This window comes from Pteropus vampyrus, unplaced genomic scaffold (assembly GCF_000151845.1).
Source record: "Pteropus vampyrus isolate Shadow unplaced genomic scaffold, Pvam_2.0 Scaffold3, whole genome shotgun sequence".
Taxonomy (NCBI): domain Eukaryota; kingdom Metazoa; phylum Chordata; class Mammalia; order Chiroptera; family Pteropodidae; genus Pteropus; species Pteropus vampyrus.
In genome coordinates this window covers 11,762,392-11,782,508 of record NW_011888784.1, presented here as the reverse complement: position 1 = coordinate 11,782,508, position 20,117 = coordinate 11,762,392, and positions in this window count along the sequence as shown.

The window sequence follows — 20,117 nt, the reverse complement described above, 5'->3', positions numbered from 1 at the left end:
ACTTTCAGTGATATTGTAAGCTAGAAGAAAATCCACCTGTTAGGAAAATATGTCAAAGATAAAGCCTACCACTGTGCTTCTAGATGAAAAAAACATGTATAAGAATAATATAAATATCTTAATATTCTCAGAGAAGACATTATAACTTATCTTAAAATATATAAATTCCTAGAATTTCCACATGTAAAGTTAAATATTCATTTATTTAATGCATAAATAGAATAAGTCACTAAGAGTGAGAATCAGCAAAACCAATAAACTATGTATTTAGATCTCTAATGACTTCTAAAATTATAATTGTCAGAAATATATTTTTAATTTTTTTCAGGAAAAATTTTTTAAAGATATATTAAAGAAATAAGAGTTTATTAAAATTATGACTCAAGAACAAAAGATGACCAAAAGTGACCAGCCAAATTTAAAGAAATAAAAGTAGGAAATGATAAAAATAATAATTTAACCTTAAAAAATAAATGAAATAGTACATTAGACACAGCTAAAGGGAAAAGTGAGAAAGAGAAAAGTAAATTAGAAGTAATTATCCTGAATATGGCACAGATGGACAAAAGGATGGACAATATGAAAGGAGGTTAAAAATACACAAAATAGGATGAAAAGGGATAATTAAATTTCCAGAAGAGAAAAGGAGTGGGAAGAGAGGTTCTCAGTCAACATTCAGAGAGAACACAACTGAGAATTTCTATGAATTGGTATAATACATGACTTCCCAATGTAGGAATCCTATCTTATATATGCCTATCATAATTAAACTCAAAATACCAAAGGAAAAGAGGTGATTAAAGCAGCTAGAGAGAAAAGGCCAATTTTATATAAATAAAAAGAACCAGACTCTCAGCTTATTTTAAAACTGACAAAGGAGTTGTCAGTGAAATTCTATCTTAAATAGGTTGAGAGAATTTGATGTCAACATAGAACTGTAGAGACAGCTATACTACCTAGTAAGAATGAAGCCTAAATACTACTTTTCACACAAACAAAAACTGAAAGAGCTTATTAATAATAGAGTATTATTAAAGAATTTATAAAGCATGTACTTCAGGGGAAAAAATGACACTTGAAGGAAATTCTGAGATGCAAGAATGAATAGTGACCAACCAAATTAGTTAAATATGGAAAAATAAAAAAAAAAATGTTGATAGTATAAAACAGTAAAATTGATGTATAATATTGGGGTTAAAAACAATAATGTATTACTCTATTTTACCACATTAATAAAAGAGAAAACGAACTTAATTCAATAGATGTTTTTAAGTACTTGACAATACTTATTACCCAGTTGTGATTCAACTAGAAAGGAGCTTTCCTAACTTATAAATAATACATACTAAAAATTTATCATCAATATCATACTTTTTAGTGAGTCACTGGAAGAATTCTCTTTAAATTCAGGAAATGGCTACTGTTACCACTACATTAATTCAATGATGTCTTGGTGATCTTAGCAAGTTCAAGAGAGAGAATAAGAGAGAGAGAGGAGGAAGAGGAAATAAAATAATTATTAGCAGAGAATGATTTCTTCATAAACAAACTAAAATAAACTATAAAGCTTTAATAGAAGTAATAAGAAAATTTAGGAAGTGCCTAGATATAACATTTTTAAAGAGTTCACACATTTAAAAATAGTATTTAGAAGAGCAACGGAAATTATCTATTTTTATAAATCAAACAAAAGATGTACAAAATGTTTACGGAGAAATTTAAAAAATGTTATCAAAAGACATCAAAGAATATCTAAACCAATAATTTGGAATAAATACAGTGCCATCCCCTGGGAGACTTGGAATTTTTGTCGTGGTGTTTATGATTGACACAGTGATTAGGGTACTACTAGATTTGAGGGTCTGGGTTTAAAGAAGATAGTTATTTTGTAATAAGAGTATTTCTCCCACAATCTTCACAGCAGAATATCAAGAAATAATGTATAAATGCTACAAACCACAAGAGTTCTGAATATGCTATTTATAAATATATAGTTTTATAGTTGAAAATATAAAGAAAGTAGAAAGATCAAAACATATATGCGACCAGGTAAAACAAAATAAAACTTGGAAAATGTCATTTAAGAATGGGTCTACTTTTCTTTGAACAATAGAAAACTGAGTAGAAAGCTTAACTCAGAAAACGGTTTCTATTGCACATGTAACAAGATATGGGGCATCAGCCATCCCAGGGCCGCTGCGGACACTCAGACACCTCAACAGGGAAACTCGCTCCTTCTATTTCCCTGTGCCACCATCCTTAGTGAGGGCTTTAATTCTGTAATCCCAGGATACTCATTTCCTCTCTGATGATTGTTGCCACATTCTGAGAATTCAAAAAGCAATGAGAAAAAGCCTTCTCCTTCCCATGCTTTATTTCTATTCAAATTTCTTACAAATGTTTTTCTCATTCTTAGTTGCTAAAGAGTAGATTTAAAATATTACATTTTCTAACATCTGTAAGAGAGAAAAGTAAAAGAGAATGACTTGTGGAATTGTCATTGGATGATTCAGAAAAAAAACACTCATAAATAGATAAATAGATACCAAAGATTCATTAAAAACTAAAAATCGAATGCCATAATAAAAAAAAGGATTATTTTAAATTTCAGCTCTGACTTGCAAATTGCTCAGAAGTTGTCACTCTTGTTTATACAATAGGGAAAAGGTGTACAAACTGGAAATCAATGGCTTTACTTACATCCATCAGAAAACAGAAATTACAGGTAAACTGGCACCCTGAAATCTAGCAAGATAGGCAAATCTATAGAGCCACAGCCAAAGTCTTCTTACAAAAAACAAACAAACAAACAAACCTAACTAGCTAGGGTTGTAAAAGAGTCTGACTAACTTGGAGAAAGGGAAATATTCAACTTCAGACAGCTCTAGTCATCCTATCTCACCTAAGAGGGGAGAAAAAAACTGAGAAGCACTTGCAAAGTTCAGAGTTCAGAGACATAGATTCACTAAAAACCAGAGTCTAATCATAAGACTATATAATACTTCCCCTCCTTCTACATCTCAACCACATTACTAAATGCTTAGTGATAGTAGTTCATTTTACCCAGAACATCATGTCTAGCTATCAGTAAAAATTTACAGGACATACCAAAAAGCAAACAAAAAATTGAAGAGACAGAACAAACATCAGAACCAGACATGATGGGGATATTGGAATTATCAGACCAGGGATTTAAAACTACTAAATTAATATGCAAAGTGTTCGCTCTACTGGGTAAAGTAGACAGTATGTAAGAACACATGGGCAATGTTAGCAGAGAGATGGAAATCTTAAGAAAGAACCAAAAAAAAAAAAAATTAGAGATAAAAAACACTTGAACAGAAATTAAGAATGCCATTGGTGGGCTTATTAGTAGTTGGGACATGGCTGAGAAAGGAATCTCTGACCTAGAGAATATATCAATAGAATCCTCAAAACTGAAAAAGTAAAGAGAACAAAGACTGAAATTAAAAAAAAAAAAAAAAAGAACAAAATACCTAAGGACATGGGGCAAATACAAAGGGTGTAACATACCTGTGATGAGAATGCCAGGGCAAGAAAGAGAAAGGAACAGAAGAAATATTTGAAACAATAATGACTGAGAGTTTTCCTAAACTAATATCAGACATCAAACCACAGAAGCAGGAAGCTTAGAGAACACCAAGCATGATTATGCTAAGAAAAGTACCTAAGCATACCATTTTCAAACTACAGAAATTCAAAGGTAAAGAAAAAATTCTGAAGAAAACCAAAGGGGAAAAATTAAAACCACACCTTAACTGTAGAGTAACAAAGATAAGAATTCCATTTGGCTTCTCCTCAGAAACCATGCAAGCAAGAAGAAAAAGGAGTGAAATATTTAAAGTATTGAGAGAAATATCTACCAACCTAGAATTCTGTAGCCAGTAAAATTATTCTTCAAAAGTGAAGGAGAAATACTCTCAGCAAACAAAAATTGAAGGAATTTTTTTCCAGTAGACCTGCTTTTCAAGAAATGTTAAGGGAAGTTCTTTAGATAGAAGCAAAATAAAACACAAAATAAAACACATAAAGAATAAGAATTGAAGAAAGACATAAAGGTAAAATAAAAACTTTATTTTTTTCCAATTTTATTGAGATATAACTGACATATGACATTGTATAAGTTTAAGATATGACTTATTATTTGACTTACATATATTGAAAAATAGCTACCACAGTAAAGTTTAGTTAATATCCATCATCTCATCCAGCTATGTTTCTTTATTCTTAATTGATCTAACAGATGTTTCTTCAAAATAGTATCACCAGTGTTGTATTTAATTACGTATGCTGTGTACATATTATATATGTAAAACAAATGCTCCCAGATTAAAAAGAAAAAAAACTAAAAACGTAAAACTTTTTATTTGCTGACAAAAATGTAAATATATAAAAAGTCTGATGAAATTTATAAAATGCTGCTAAAGTAAATATATAAATTTAATAAGGTTGTCAGGCAGAAGAATCATGTCTAAAAACAATTTTGTTTTTATATATTTGCAACAAAAAATTGAGAGATTTTAAATTACCATTTACTATATTGTCAAAAAATGTAAAACGCTTGTAGTTAAATCTAATAAAAGATGTATAACACTCTTATGCTGAAAACTACAAAATGCAGCTGAGCAAAATTAAAAAACACATAAAAAAGAGAGATGCTTTGTTTATAAGTCAGAAAACTCAATATTGTTGCAAACTCTATTTCCCACATATTAATTAATGTATAGATTCAACACAATCCAAATAAAAATCTCAGCAAGATTTTTTTTTAGTAATTGACAACCTTAATGCAAAGGATCTAGAATAGCCGAACAACTTTCAAAAAGAATACATTTAGAGGGGTAAAATGAATTTAAGATTTATTATAAATATACAATTATCAAAACAATGTGGTATTGGTGAAGAGATAGACACATAGATTTAATGAGCAAGATAGAGTCTGGAAGCAGACCCACAAATACACGGAGAACTAAGTGTTATCCAAGGAACAAAGGCAATTCAGTGAAGAAAGTCTAGTCTTTTCAACAAATGGTGCTAGAAAAATTGGATATTACCTGCAAAGAAATAAATATTGACCCATATCTCAAATCATATACTAACTCAAAAATTAATTATAGAATTAAATGAAAAATCGAAAGCTATGAAGCATTTAGAACTTAGGAGAACTCCTTTATGATCCAGGATCAGATAAAAATGTCTTGGATTCAATACCAAAAAATAAAAAGCAAAATTGATTAATTGGATTTGATCAACATTAAGAACTTAGGCTCTTTGATACATACTGCTAAGTGAATGAAAATGCAAGCCCAATTTTCTTTTGGGAAAATAACTACAAAACATATCTCTAATACAGGACTTTTGCTTAGAATATGCAAAGAACTCTTAAAATTCAATAATAAGAATGGAAATGATTAGGTTAAAAATATGGTAACTGATTTGAACACACACTTCACCAAAGAAGAGGTATGAATGAGAAATGAGTATGAGGAAAGTGCAATTTAAAACCACGATGAGAAGTCACTGTACACCTATTAAAATATTTAAAGTTTAGAAAAGATTCATCATGTGGGAACTGTTACTCTCATACACTGTGTGTGGGGATATGAAATGGTATGACTATGTAGGAAACATTTGGCATTTTTCTAGACTTAAGTATGCATTCATCATATGACTATGATATTTCATTCCTAAGTATCTACCCATGAGAAATGATGAAAGTGTATGTCCACACAGAGACTCATATATGAATATTCACATCATCTTTCTTTGTAATAGCCAAAAGGTTTAAACAATTCGTATGTTCCTCAAAAAGTGAATGGTTAAACAAATGGTGGTATATTTATACAATGAAATACCCCTCCGAAATTTAAAAAAAAAAAAAAGGAACTGTTGATGCAGGCAACATCGATGAATCTCAGAATAATTGCGCTGAGTGAAAAAAGCCAAATGAAAAAGAATACATGATGTATGATTGCACTTATACAAAATTTTAGACAATTCAAACTAATCTACAGTGACAAAAAGCAGATTCATTTTTACTTCAAGAATGGAGGAGCCCAGTGGAGCAGGAGAAAAGAATTACATATGGGCACAAAGGTATATGGGGGAGCGATGTATCTTGATTGTGGTGCATACATATTTCAAAACTTATCAAATTTTACTTTTTAAATATGTGCAATTTATTGTATACCAATTATACCTGTTGTTTAAAAAGAGTTAATACTTTTTAAATCAATAAAATTTAGTATTATCTCTTAAATCGTAAAAGGATAGAAAATAAATATTTTAAAAATTATTAATCATAGATGTATCTAAAACCCCAAAGAAAATATGACTTACTTTTACTTAAGAAATAAGTATATGGTAATTACTATCTGCATGTCACTCTTCTAAAGTATACAATATTGTGTCACGTGAATCTTCTATCACTTTCACAAAAAATGGACTATTATTTTTATTATTTTATATATGAGTAAACTGAAGTACAGAGAGGTTAAGTAACTGATTCAAGGTCAATTATCTAGTAGGTGACAAATCCAGTACTGGAACCCAATAGTTAACAGGACTTTAAAGAATAGGACTTTAACCACTTATAATATACAACCTCTCTCACAACAGTAAATGGAATTTTGCAGTGTGTTCAACCATGACACGTAACAATTTGAGTACATCCCAGGAATATAAAGATGCTTTACAATTTAAGAATCTATTAATGAAATTCACTACTTAGCAGATCAAAGGAAAAACATTATATAATCATCTTAAATGCAGAAAAATGTTTGTTACTATTTAACAACTCTAAAATTTACAAAATATTATCTTTTAACAAACCTTTCCCTCAGGGAGTGTATCTACCAAAAAAGACTTGAAACAAATATTAAATTTAGTGGTGAAAGTTAAAAAGTCTTACCTTTAATTTCAAAAGAAAATTAATTTCAAAAGTAAAAAGAATGTTCACTATCACTACTTCAATTCAATGTTGTACTGAAGGCCATGACTTCTGCAGTCATATAAGAAAAATAAGTAAATCCTAAAAAAATAAGAAAGGTAGTAAGAAATGTATCATTATCATTGTTCATACAGATAATGCAAGACAATCAATAGACACACTCTTAGAATTAATAAGAGTTCAAGTCTGCTTCTTTTTGACCTTGTATATAAAAATCAGTGTCATTCATATATACCATCAATTAGAAAATATAACTTTAAAATTATACTTTTTAAAATGAAATATATCTAAGATAACTATGATTAATCATATCTGAAAATATGCCATGACTTCATAGAGAAAATTATAAAGCTTTATTGAAGAAAACATATATTGTAAGATTGAATTTTCCACAATTATGCATTGATGGACTTCAAAAGAAATCCGACAAGGTTGTAAATTTATAATAAAATTCATGTGTTAGAACTAAGGTCCTTGAGTACCCAAGACAATTTGAAGAATAAGGCTGATACCAGATACCAACACTTAAAATAATATACCAAATTTTATCAAATTTAAGACATATAATGTCATATCTTCCAATTAAAATATATAACTAAATATTTTCGAATCTCAAACATGCACACAAATGTATCTTTATATATAGTGAAAGAACTCTTAGGCTTACTTGTATGTATGTGCGTGCATGCATATATGTGTGTATGTATGCATGTACACACATACGTCTTGTGCATACGGATGAAAAAAATATATAAATGAAATAGGTTGGCTAAGGTATTACTGAAATGTTTTCCCATTCAAAGCTATATCTTCTGAATTCCTTTTTTATTTAGAGTAATTAATGTCCTAGTTTTTTCTTACAATGTTCTCTGTGTCATCAAGAGTGCTAGTGATTCTAATTTCTTTAAACGGGTTTTGCTCTTATCTCTGGAATTTTCACTGAAGCTGCAGACACCTGCTTTGTAAGTTTCATCGCTGGCACTTTGTTAATCTTACCAAAAGTGTCAATTGACTATTTTGAGAAGACTCCTGGGACCCATATTCTTTTGTCAAACGATTCTTAAATGATCTGTTGACTTAAACTTTGAGGAATTGTGATTATCCTGTCATGCCACCAGGAATAACAACTAAATTAATGCATAAGAAAGCACATAGCATATTTCCCATCACAAATGCCCTTTGGCTTAGAAAGATTCCAAGATGCCATCAATTTTAAAGATGTGTCTCAATTGTACAGATGTTAAAATATGAAAAATTTGCATATTATAATTATTGAAATATGGCAATTTAGACAAAGATTTATTCTTATTATTAATGAGTGAAGGATGCATATGAACTATTCAATACATGAGGATATGTATTCATGTATAATTATTACATCATGATTTGTAATAATAAAAATTAAATTTAAAAACTGGAAACAACAAAAATACCTATCATCTCTATGATGAATAACTAAATTATTGGGCATTTCTAAATGGAATAATTTACAGTCTAAATAAATAAATGCTGCAGTATATTTTTAAACATAGACGAATCACAGAAACAAAAGCAGAAGAGATAAAGAAGTTATATAAAACAACAGAATACAAAATTAAAATGAGTGGAGCTGTATATAAAACATTGTTAAATCTCATAAACATAACATTGAGAGAAAAAGCATGTAAAATATTTTATTCAATTACGATATCATAATTGTAAAATTTTTAAAAAAACAATACCACGCATTGCACAAAATAATATAGTTTGTACATATTGTAAATAGTAGTATAGAAAGTTGAGTCATAATGGGAAAAGGAAGGAGAGAGAGACATGGGCAAAGGGGATTGAAAGAAAGAGAAAGGCAACTTGTTTAGGAAAAGAGGAACCTATGGTGATCTTTTGAAGGATATGAACTGATTTTATATAAGTAAAGAGATAAGAAAAAATATTGTCAAACTCATGTAGCTAAATATTTGAACTTTCAACACCAATATTTTGCATGATCTCTTTTCCATAGGGCGTACTGATTTGGAATATATGACCAATATTTAGATAGAAAACAACATGTCAGTGTATCTGTTATGCCATTTTGTTTTTCATAAAAGTTGAATCATTTTACTTCAAGCCCCACATTGAAGAGATAATTGTGCTGCTGCTGGTCGTGATTTAATCTTGGTGTAACAGAATCTTGTTCAGCCATTTATCTCAATAATACCCCAAATTCTGCCTTGTCTTAAGTTGAGTAGTCCCTTTCATCCTCATTATTGTGTTTATATGCCCACCTAAAAAAGAAGTAGATCCTAAAGATTTTGGTCATTCATCCTTGAAGGTTGAGTTAATATTAGTTCCTTGAAAGAACAGAGAGCAAGGAGAATTTCGGCATCAGCAGCCTGTTCAGCTCTTTAAGTATTTCTTCAGTGGAAGTGAAACTTCCAAGGACTAAGTTAAACGCCTGCCTTGAAACAACGTAATGTCCTTCTCTTCTTTGCTTTGCCTTTACTGTACAAAGTACATGTGAAGCACACACGAACCAGTTAAATTGTAAAACAAAAGCAGACTATAAGCAACTTTACCTTCAGACTAAAGTAGGTACTGAAATATGTAAACGACTTAATAGTATACTTTGAGTTGTACTAGTCTGTTTGACCCACACTATGATCCAGTGATCAAAGTGAGACTAGTATTATGTTTCTTGTGCTGTGGGGAAAAGGAGCTCTTGAAAATTACTTTTGTTTTGAGTTGGCAGGAGAGAGTATTGCCACAAACCATATAAAACTAGGAGATCTTGCAAATACATGAGGCTATTAGCCAGGAAAAAGTTTGTTTTATGTTTCTGTTTCTGTTTTTGTACAGCACATTATTCAGGGTTTCAAATATAATCTAGTGGCTAAATCCAAGGAAATAGCAAATAAACACTAGCATTACCTGTTGATTTGTGAACTGTTCCCTGTACACAGAGGGCAGGGAGAGATGAAGAAATATGCAGGCCACTCAAAATGTTTACTGAACACACGCTTTGAGCAAGGCATCCTACTAAGTACATCACAGGTTCTAAGTTAACAAGAAAATAGGTCAGCCAGGAAATCTCTTGACATTTTATCCAGTGTTTAGATTTATAATTCTGTTTTACATTTGTAATAATTAAAATAAAATTAAAACACAAAGCAACTTCTTAGGTAACATTTAAAATAAAATTTCTTAGATATTCATATCTGAATATAATTTATTTGAATATTATAGTAACAGGATAAAATATCATGGTAAGTTGCCAATAAATCACATTTTGCTCTTTTTAATATGCTGTTTCCGTGTCTTAGGTTCTTTCAAAAGCTTACATGAAACATGGATCTGACCACCAAGGGGCATAGAATTGTGTTCAGCAAGATATGTGTTAATATAATAATCACCAAGTAACTTTTTCAAACAATAAATATCAAAGGTATTCAAGAAAGAGAGCTTTTATTGACTGGTATTATTAAAGAAGGCTTCACTGAAGGGGAAAGAATTGGGCTAGAATCTAAAAGAATTGGAACCTGGAGAGAAATTAAATATTTCTGGAGAGCATTGATTAGACATTGTGGAGGTATTGTCAGGACACCATATGGTCTGTAGAGGAAATTATGGAAAATCAGATTGGAAATATATAATGAATCCACACTGTGGAAGAGATTTTTCATACTGCTAGGAAAATTCAGTTTGTCATTGTAGCTGACTTCAGTAGCTTGACAATACGTGACTATTAAGTGCTTTCTATGTTTTCTACAATTTCTCCCTCTTTTATTGTTTTCCCATTCTTATCCCTAGACAGTACCTCTGCTACAACAGGTTATGTAGTTTCAACAAGCACTCAGTGTTTACGAGTTTATTTGTGCATTGTGTGTTGAGTTTATTTGTGCACTGGCATCATTCCGAAGTCTGTTTTACAAGCAGGACTTGTGGTGAATTGTTTGGCAGCCATGAGTTCAGTTTCTGCACCTGTGTCTCCAAATCTCATTTAGATTGCCTTGCCCTGGAACATCCCTTACCCTTAACTTGGCTGAGTGCAAATTCCCTTGGCCTTTGATTTCTCTTTTCTTTACGTGAGACTCTTGACTGTGGACTTGGCTGACTGTTTAGCACTTTGCCCTTACCTATTAATCTTGCCCTGAAAAGCAAGGCTTGCTCTCTGACCTCAGATTCAAGCCTTTCAGGGTGAGCTTGCCTCTTCCCTATGCAGGGGATATCTTTTTGCTTGACATGCCCATAAAGAAATCAATGTGACCTGCAGAACTGCTGAGGCTGAGAGATGGAAAGGCTCTTCATTAGGCCAATCCAATCTCTAATCAGATCTTCTCCAGTTGGCAGTAGGTAATGTGGAATTATTACTGGTCTGCTGATGGAGGAGGCTGACGGAACCCTGGGAAAAGTGAATGCTTCTCTCTCTTTTCCTGTTACTAACACAAGCCTCCTACCTATAACTAGTCTTTCCCTCCCACCTGTCGCCAGGCCCCCTGTTCTCTCGCTCCTGAAAGTGCTGTCCCTCCTGGGTAAACTTTATTTCTAAATCCTCCAAAACCGTCTGATTCTTTGTAGAAGTCCTTTTAAAATTTCTCTCTGAACCTATCCTTAAAGAAGTAAAGCTATTCAAACCAAGTTTTAAATTGTTCTTTAATGTCTGATTAAATATAAGCAAAGCAATCATTTTTCTGATTTTGTTAACTACAGAGGTCACATGACATCCCGCACCCACAGAATGTTCTTTTGAATATCCTACAACATTCTAAGGATGAATTTCACTTTTAGAAAAATTAAAGAATTATATATGGTCAAGTCTGGTATAAGGAATCTAGCAAAATAATATAATTCTCAGTCAAAACTAGAGTTTACTTTAAAAAACATTATTGAGATTTGTGAACTGGTACTAACTTATGTGTCATTATTTCCGAGACTGCATTCCACCTCCACATGGCATTTGTAAGACTCAAACTCTATAATATGCATAGTGCCCTGAAAAGGGGCATTTTATATTATAGAACTTACTCTGTTGTATTATAATTTGTTTTTTACATATTGTTTCTCTGTCCAGACAGTAATATCTTAAAATACAGTGAATGCATTAGCTATCTTTATAGAGTGTTTGTCACACAAAATATACACAATAAATATTTAGTAAATGCATAAGATATTGACCAAGAATTACCTTAGTGAAGATGAGAAATTCAAATCGATTGTGGGAATTTTTCCAAAATATATTTATTTTCATCTGGCCAATATGATTGCATGTGATTTTCTTTGTTTCTCTTGATTATTGTCATTCTCTGCTTTCTAAATTTTCTAAAAGGAACATGTATTATTCTGTTAAATCAGAGAAAAGAAAGTTAAGGGGGAAAAAATAAAAAACACCTGTGATAATATAAACAGTTTTGCCTGTTCATGGCCGAAATTAATAGAAAGCATCTGATATAAGCAAAAGGGTGGTCAGTTTGGAAATGAGAATGGATCTAATACTTGTTTTTCTCTCTTGCTAGTGTTACGTGTATACAATCCAGGAGATACACAATCGACAAATGAGGAGGGTCTTTGGGGAGGAAGATTGGCTCATGTTTTTTGTATACTTCAATGATATTACAAGTCTGTTTACCTTAAAAGTTTGTGTGCAAGTGAAGTTCTTTCAACTTGTTTACGAGCGACACAATTATTTCAAATGAGAGCATTGGAAAGCTGACCCTGAATGGGAAAGATTTTAGCATCTGCCTTTGCCTTTAGTCAGTCTCCGCTTGTGGATTCAATTTTAAGATGAAAATATAGAGCTTTCTCCTTCATGGAATGAATGATCCTACATAAATCACCTCTATCTCAGTCACCTGCAGCGAATCAAAAAATTCTTGAACCTAGTAATGAAATGGCAAGTTTTATTTTAATTTATTGTTGTTGCTTGATTTTTACTGTCAATACAATTTAATGAACATTGCTTTTGAGAGATCACTAATAGTTTACCCAAGAGTTTTCTAAATGCTGTTAGCTCACATGTACTGGGTTGAGGTGAAGCAAAATGGTAAGCGTTATAAGCAAAGTCCCACCAGCCTTTCTGCCTGTGTAACCCTTCACTGCCTTGTTCCTTCCCTGGGACTCTCTGGAAGCCCCATGTTGCCCCATTTCTAGATATGATCAGCATAGGCAGTGTCTTCCCTTCCAAAATTATCTCTCATTCCACTCATCGGACCTATTCTCCACCTGTCACGTAATAAACTAATTCTTACACATTTGGGAATTAATGAGCAAGTCTTAAAGTACTAACCTTGTGAGCACATTATTTTCTGTGCCTCTGGAGCTCCTAGTTATCAAAGGATAACCTCTGATTCACTTTCTAATCCAAATGTGGAATGATGCCCCGTGCTCAGGGAATAAAGCCCAAAGTCCTCAACAAACTGGTCCAAGGAAAGTTCTTCTGTCTTCTCTTACAAAATGCCTCTTTCACAACTCTATAACCGAGTCTCACACAGACACTTACTATTCCTTGAGTTGGTTACCTCATGGGCACATGCTTTCATGTTATTCCTCCAGTGCTCACATTGCTACCTCTGCTCCACTTCTTATCACCATAAAATGGTTAGCTTCTCTTTTCTCCAAAGTATTTTCTTTATGACACTCTTCATTTATTGACTTGACTTATAATATATAGATGTATAAACCCACCAGATTTTAAGTCCACAGAAGGCAGTACTATTTCTTTGTAAATACTCAAAGATCAGCACAATGGCTTGACCATAGTTTGAGCTCAACTAAATTTTAGTTGAAATTCAGAGGTATTTAAATTTTATCTTAGAGGAGTCAGTACTTATTTGATAAATAAAATCCTAATAATAAAATTTCATATATTTCGGGTGAGAGAAATATTTTTGAACAATTTATGCTTTCCATTTTGTACTTGAGGGAGTTATATTGGGGTGATTTCTTGCTCTTCCAAAGTATGAGGCAAGCTCTACACCGTGTGTGTATTATGGTGGTGCTGTTTATATGGAGACTTACTGAGTACACATGGAGGAAAAGCAGGTGAAGGGAATGTTTCATGGTTTTATGTTTCCATGTAACTAATTATTATGTTAGTACAAATGACCACTAGTGCTACGAAATTAATCAGTCAGAAGTACCCAATATCATGAAAGTCAATCTCTTTAGCTGACTAAAGACTAATCAGTACTTTGAGAAATAAAGGAATCAATATTTGAAATATTTGCAAATGGTTTATAACAGTGCTTGATAGAGAGTAAGCACTGCAAAATAAAACAATTCAAAAAGTTAAAATAATACTTCTATAAGCAATTTAATGGCTATTATTTAACTATTCTTATAGTTAATAGTAGGTAAGTATGTTGACTGTTTTCAGGGGAATGCCCCAGTACTTGCTATAGCTTGGGTATAGTGAAGTAAGTGCTATAAAAATTTAACTTGAGGATGGTAAGAGAACCATATTGACTAGACACAGGATTTACAATGAGGACTAGAGATCCTAAGTAGTAAAAATAGGCTAGAACCAGATTGTAAAGAACTGTGAATTGATTTCAACACTCAATAGTTTAATTATATTAAGTAGAGACATCATACAGAAGATGAAAATGGAAAGTAAACAGGACATTACATGCCACAAAATTTTCCATACGACTTCCTGGCTAAAGAATAGGCTCCTGAAATTGTGTGTGTGTGTATGTGTATGTGTGTGCGTGTGCGTGTGCGTGTGTGCGCACACGCGAGTTAATGGAATTGCTGAAATGGAATTGCTGGGAGAAATTTTTTGGACCATGTCTCTCAAAACACAGTTAAGGAAACTGAAGTTCAAAAAACTTTATGAAGATCATACATCTGCCACAATTTCTGTTCTCTAGTTCACTGCGGAACTCCCTAGTCTAGTTTATATGATGGAGGCTATTAAATCTGGTGATGGTTTCCCGAGCCTATGTCTAGACACATATATGACTCTTGAACTCTTTCCTTTACCAGGGATTGATATGATAATTAAAAATAGCCTACAAAAGAAAACATGGTATGACAACAAAAACTATTGATGTAGTTATTTTTACATCTATGGACAAGATAACTGCAATAGTTGCTAGGATAAAGGAAGAGGCAACGAAGGGTAAAAGAAAAATACTTTATACATTCTAATTTTGGTAATCAACGTGAAAAATACTTTATACATTCTAATTTTGGTAATCAGTGCTTACTATATAGATGCACACAGACATAGTCACACCAAGTTTACCTCTTGTCCTCTGGACACTCACAATGATTATATGCTTCCTCTGTCTGTGGAAGGGACATATTGCAACCAGAGAGATAATTTGATTCTCGAGACTAAAAATACATAGCCTAAGATTTCATGTCTTATCTTCATGAAATCTTCTCTTCACCTCTCTAGATCTTCTCTGTCCTGCTTATAATATCAATTCTAATCACAATCATCTTCAATAACTGCTCTTCCCACTTATAGATACTACCAAAATTCTAGGCCATGGCTTTTTTATCCTGTTATCTGCTACCTGCTAAGACTTAGAGGAGCAAGTGCAGATGTATAGAGATCAGTCAACAACTGGCTGGTTCTGCTTTTACATAAACTATAAAACTGGACCTGCAGAACAATTTCCCAGAATTAATTTTATTTTGATACTAATTTTAAAAAAAATGTTTTTCTTAACTATAGTAAGGTATGGTTTACAATTAAAAAATATATACATTTAAGGTATACAATATGATGTTTTGATACACATTGTGAAATGATTACCCCAATTAAGCCAATTAACATATTCATCACTTCACATAGTTACTTTTGGGTGTGTGTGTGTTTGTGTCTGGCAAGAACACTTCAGATCTACTCTCTTAGCAAATTTCAGGTATACAGTTCTTAACTGTAGTCACCATTAGGCTTGCAGAATCCATTCATCTTATAACTGAAAATTTGAACCCTTTGACCAACATCTGTCAATTTTCTCAGCTCCCGACCCCTTTGTCTGGCTTATTTCGCTTAGCATGATGCCCTCGTGTTTCATCCATGTTGTTGTAAATGGCAGAATTTCCTTCTTTTGTACAGCTGAATAATATTTCATTGTGTATATATACCACATTTTAATCATTTACTTGTTGGTGGGCACATAGGTTATTTCCATAACATGGCTTTGTGAGTAATGCTGTAATTAATATGGAAGTGAAGATATCTCTTAGAGAGCCTGATTTCATTTTCTTAGGATATATACCCAGAAGTGACACTGCAGGATCATATGGTAGTTCTATTTTTAATTTTTTGAGGCCCTATCCATAGTGTTTTCCATAATGATTATACCAAGTTACACTTTTAAGAGAGAGACAATCCTTTTCCACTGTATACTCTTGATGCCTTTGTCATTATTATTCTTATTTTATTATTATTATTATAATAAAAGCTAGACCTCTAGTTAGACTACTGCCTTAAAAGATGTAAATTAATTCAAATATATGACAAACAATAAAGTTCCTGCTAGAAAAATACTTGTTGGTGGCAACCAGTCAAGATAACTAAAATTCTTTAATTGTCACCAATCTGTAGTATCCCAGATGCAATCATAGTCTATCCTGATAAATTTAATAATTCACGTTTTGTTTTAAGGACAAGCTTTGAGAACTTTTACTTTTGGTTTTCAGCAACACACGTTATAGAATATGAAAATTCATTCTTCATTTAAAGTATTACAATAGGCCAATGAACTAAGAGGTCTTATAATTTTTTTAAAAATTATATAGTATTAAAGAACATCGAAAGATACCAACAATACGAGGTACCTCATACAGAATGCCAGATGAGTGTTGAAAGAAGTATGAAGTATAATTATGTGAAAGAAGATTTCAGCCTGGGGTAGAATTTCATAAATGTAGAGAGTAGAATTTGGAGAAGGGGGAACCAGCATGATTAAAATTGTAGAATTATGTTTTGGGGAGTATGACTAGACTATTGTAACTGGTGCAGATGATATAGTTTAGAAGATAAGTTCAGATTCCCTGTGAAATAATATGCAAATATGACAAGGTCATATATGGGGGCAACAATGGCATTCAAGAAAGCCAAGCTGTCAAACCATTTCTCTGTCCTTGCAAAAGAGCATGTCTGTCAGGGAGTTGTAAATGAGTTGAATTTGTGTTAAGTCTGGGCAGACAGGAAACTTGGAAACAATCCAGCGTATGCGATTGAATCTTGCCATCCATGTCTTCCTCCATGCTCTTCTTTTTTTCAAGAATGGTTTCCAACCTCTGCTCTGATTATCTACAGCTTCTCTTCATTCTTTAAGGCCCATCTCCTCAACATCACCTTCCCTAACTGTTCCACCCTCAATGATCTCTCCATTTTCTGACTGTCACTAGTTCTGATGCTTGATTAGAAAAGATTTGAGATTAATTTAGCTGTGAGGCATCGCATGAAGTGAAGAGGGCAATGCAGAGTGACACAGAGGCCATTTGGAAAGCTATTTTCATACCTACATCTGAGGTAATGAAAAGATGAATGTCGACAGAGAGAATGGAAATGGGAACAAAATATGTTAAAAGTATCAACATGAATTAGCTATTGGATGAAGAAAGGAAGAATTCCAAAATCAGCTTTTAAGTTTTAAGTTTGGAGAATTAAGTTAACACAATTAAGAAATTCCTAAGGAAGCAGAAATCCACAGGAATGAATCTAAAGGAGTGTTTAGAAGTAAAGTTCTGAAGCATTAAAAGAGGACACACTTGAGAGGTGTTGAAGCTGTCTGTGGGGTAGATGGAGGTGAACAGCTGGGATTGTGGTCCTATAGTGCTTGTAGAGGTAGAGGCTAGACTTAAAGATGTGAAAGCCTTCAGGCCAGTCAGCCAGTCACTTGGTTCATACATAATAATTAGTTGATAACTGTGGCTAATACTTCTTTCAGTGTAGAGGGAAGCCTCCAGTCCTCACTGTAATGTTACAAAATATTGCAAAACTGCAAAAAAAAAAAACAACAAGGCAAAAACTGCAGCTGCAAAATCCACACTGCGACATTTTTCACAACAGCATTTTCTTCCTTTCTTTTTAGTCATTATGGGTATTTTGATTCAAGTTTTGTACCCAACTCAGAAAGTCCAATATGTAATTTTAATGTTTTCAAGAATTGAATCTGTGCTCTTAAACAAACAGCTTCTCTTCTCTGTTATTTTCACCTAATATGAAGACTTAGGGTTTAGGCCAAACAAGGAAGCCTGGGCTGGAGATGTCATTATCAGGTTTTCTGTTTGTTTTGGTTTTTAAACTATTCCTTTCTATGTTCTTTCCTATCGTCTGCTCTAAATATTAATATGCCTTTTACACACACAAAGTACCTATATCCAGATAATAAATAAGAAGTCCCAAACATGAAGCTTTTTAGGATTTCAATTTGATTATTTTAAAAATAAAACCACTGTCAGCTTTGTTTGTGGAGAGGGTTTAGCAGCTCTGTTTACTCTAAAAGTAATCACTTCTTGATTCAGACTGCTTCACCAGTAAATAGAATATCTTAGGACATTAATTATATGGGGGAGAAGTCAGCAAGAAGTAGCTGTTACAATTCATTACTGTACAAGAAAAAGCAAGGGATGGGAGAAAATGTAAAGACAGAGATAATTGTTATTGCTTGGCTGTGAATAGGATTGGGATAGATGGATTGGAATTGGTTTATCTATCTCCTTCATAATAAACTGGAACGTAGGCCAGGGAGAGAAGTTAAGTAAAAGCAGTCAGTCACTCACAAGTTTAATGCTCTGGAATATTGCAGACAAGAGACATATCTGGTAGCACCTCTTGAAAAAAATATATAAATTAATATTTTTATATAAAACAATTTATTTCAGTTCATATAGCTGGGCAAAGCTCCATGACTTATTTTGCCTTAGATTCACTTTTTTTTTTAATAGCAATTCTTCTCAGAGATCTTGCTGGGGAACAGAATATGTAAAACTTGTCTGGGTGACATTGCCATACAACTTGGTCTTTAGCCATGTTCCTGTACCCTACCTCCCTTCTTTCACTGACCTGGGCATCCTGAGGCACCCATAAGGATGCCTGGTCCCCTACAGAGAACAGTATAAAGCCTGTGATCTAGTTATCTTGGTCCTTTCTTTTTACAGATATAAAACCGAGACCTAGAGAAAGGTAACTTTTTGCTGTAACTCATTACATTAAATTGTGAGGAAGCTGACTAAAGAAAGGTCTTTTGGTTCAGGTGTGCTGTTCTTGATCATAATACCTCCTCCTGCTTCTTATTTGAAGGTAGAGGAGACTTTCAGTGTCATTAACTCAGCATCTTCCAACCTCATTTTTAAGTAATGCCTCTTTCATATTGGTCCAGATTTATACAATACTTCACCTAATTAGATATAAATATTGAAATAGATTATAGCAGGCAATACTTCAGAGAGAGAAGCATATGATAATTTAACCTGGGGTCCTATGAGCGTCAGGTTGGAAATGATTTCAAAATAAGACATGATGTAGATAGTACATACCACTTTTTTTTTTTTTTTAACTTGTTGGTTTGGTTGCTTCTGACCGTATGAAGAAAGTGGTATTCATTGGTGAATAATTCCAGTATAAATTCAACTGTATTGGTATGTGAAGGTTAAAAAAAAGAAAAAAGAAAAAAAGAAGAAAAAAAAGAAAGAAAAGAAAGAAAGAAGAATATCATTGTAAGATATCGCATGACCAATTAGAATGAAAGCTGCAAAGTATAATGTAATCAAGAAAGGGTGGCTTCATAACTGTGTGGCTTCATATCTGACAAGACGGAACTTCTATATGGTTTGGTAATGAGACAAAAGCTTTATATAGGAAAATACAGAGCTATACAGAGGAAGGAAAAAGGAAGAAAATAAAACAGAGGAGGAAGATTGCTGCTGGGGCAACATGGTGGTAAGAGAAAAGATTAAGAAATATAAAAACAAGAAGGGAAGAGTCAAATACCAGTGACACTGAAAAGAGTAGACAGTCCTGCCATTGTCGACCATTTGGGGCAACATGGAACCCTACCAGGTATGTGGCAGAGGACTAAAGAGGATGGCTTTGAAATTTGAAGACAACTAGGTTCTGAAAGTATTGTAATTTAATCATTGTCTCTGTTCCTTGCCTTAGTGAATTACAGTATGGGATGAAGATGTGGTCCCTAAACCCCCATCC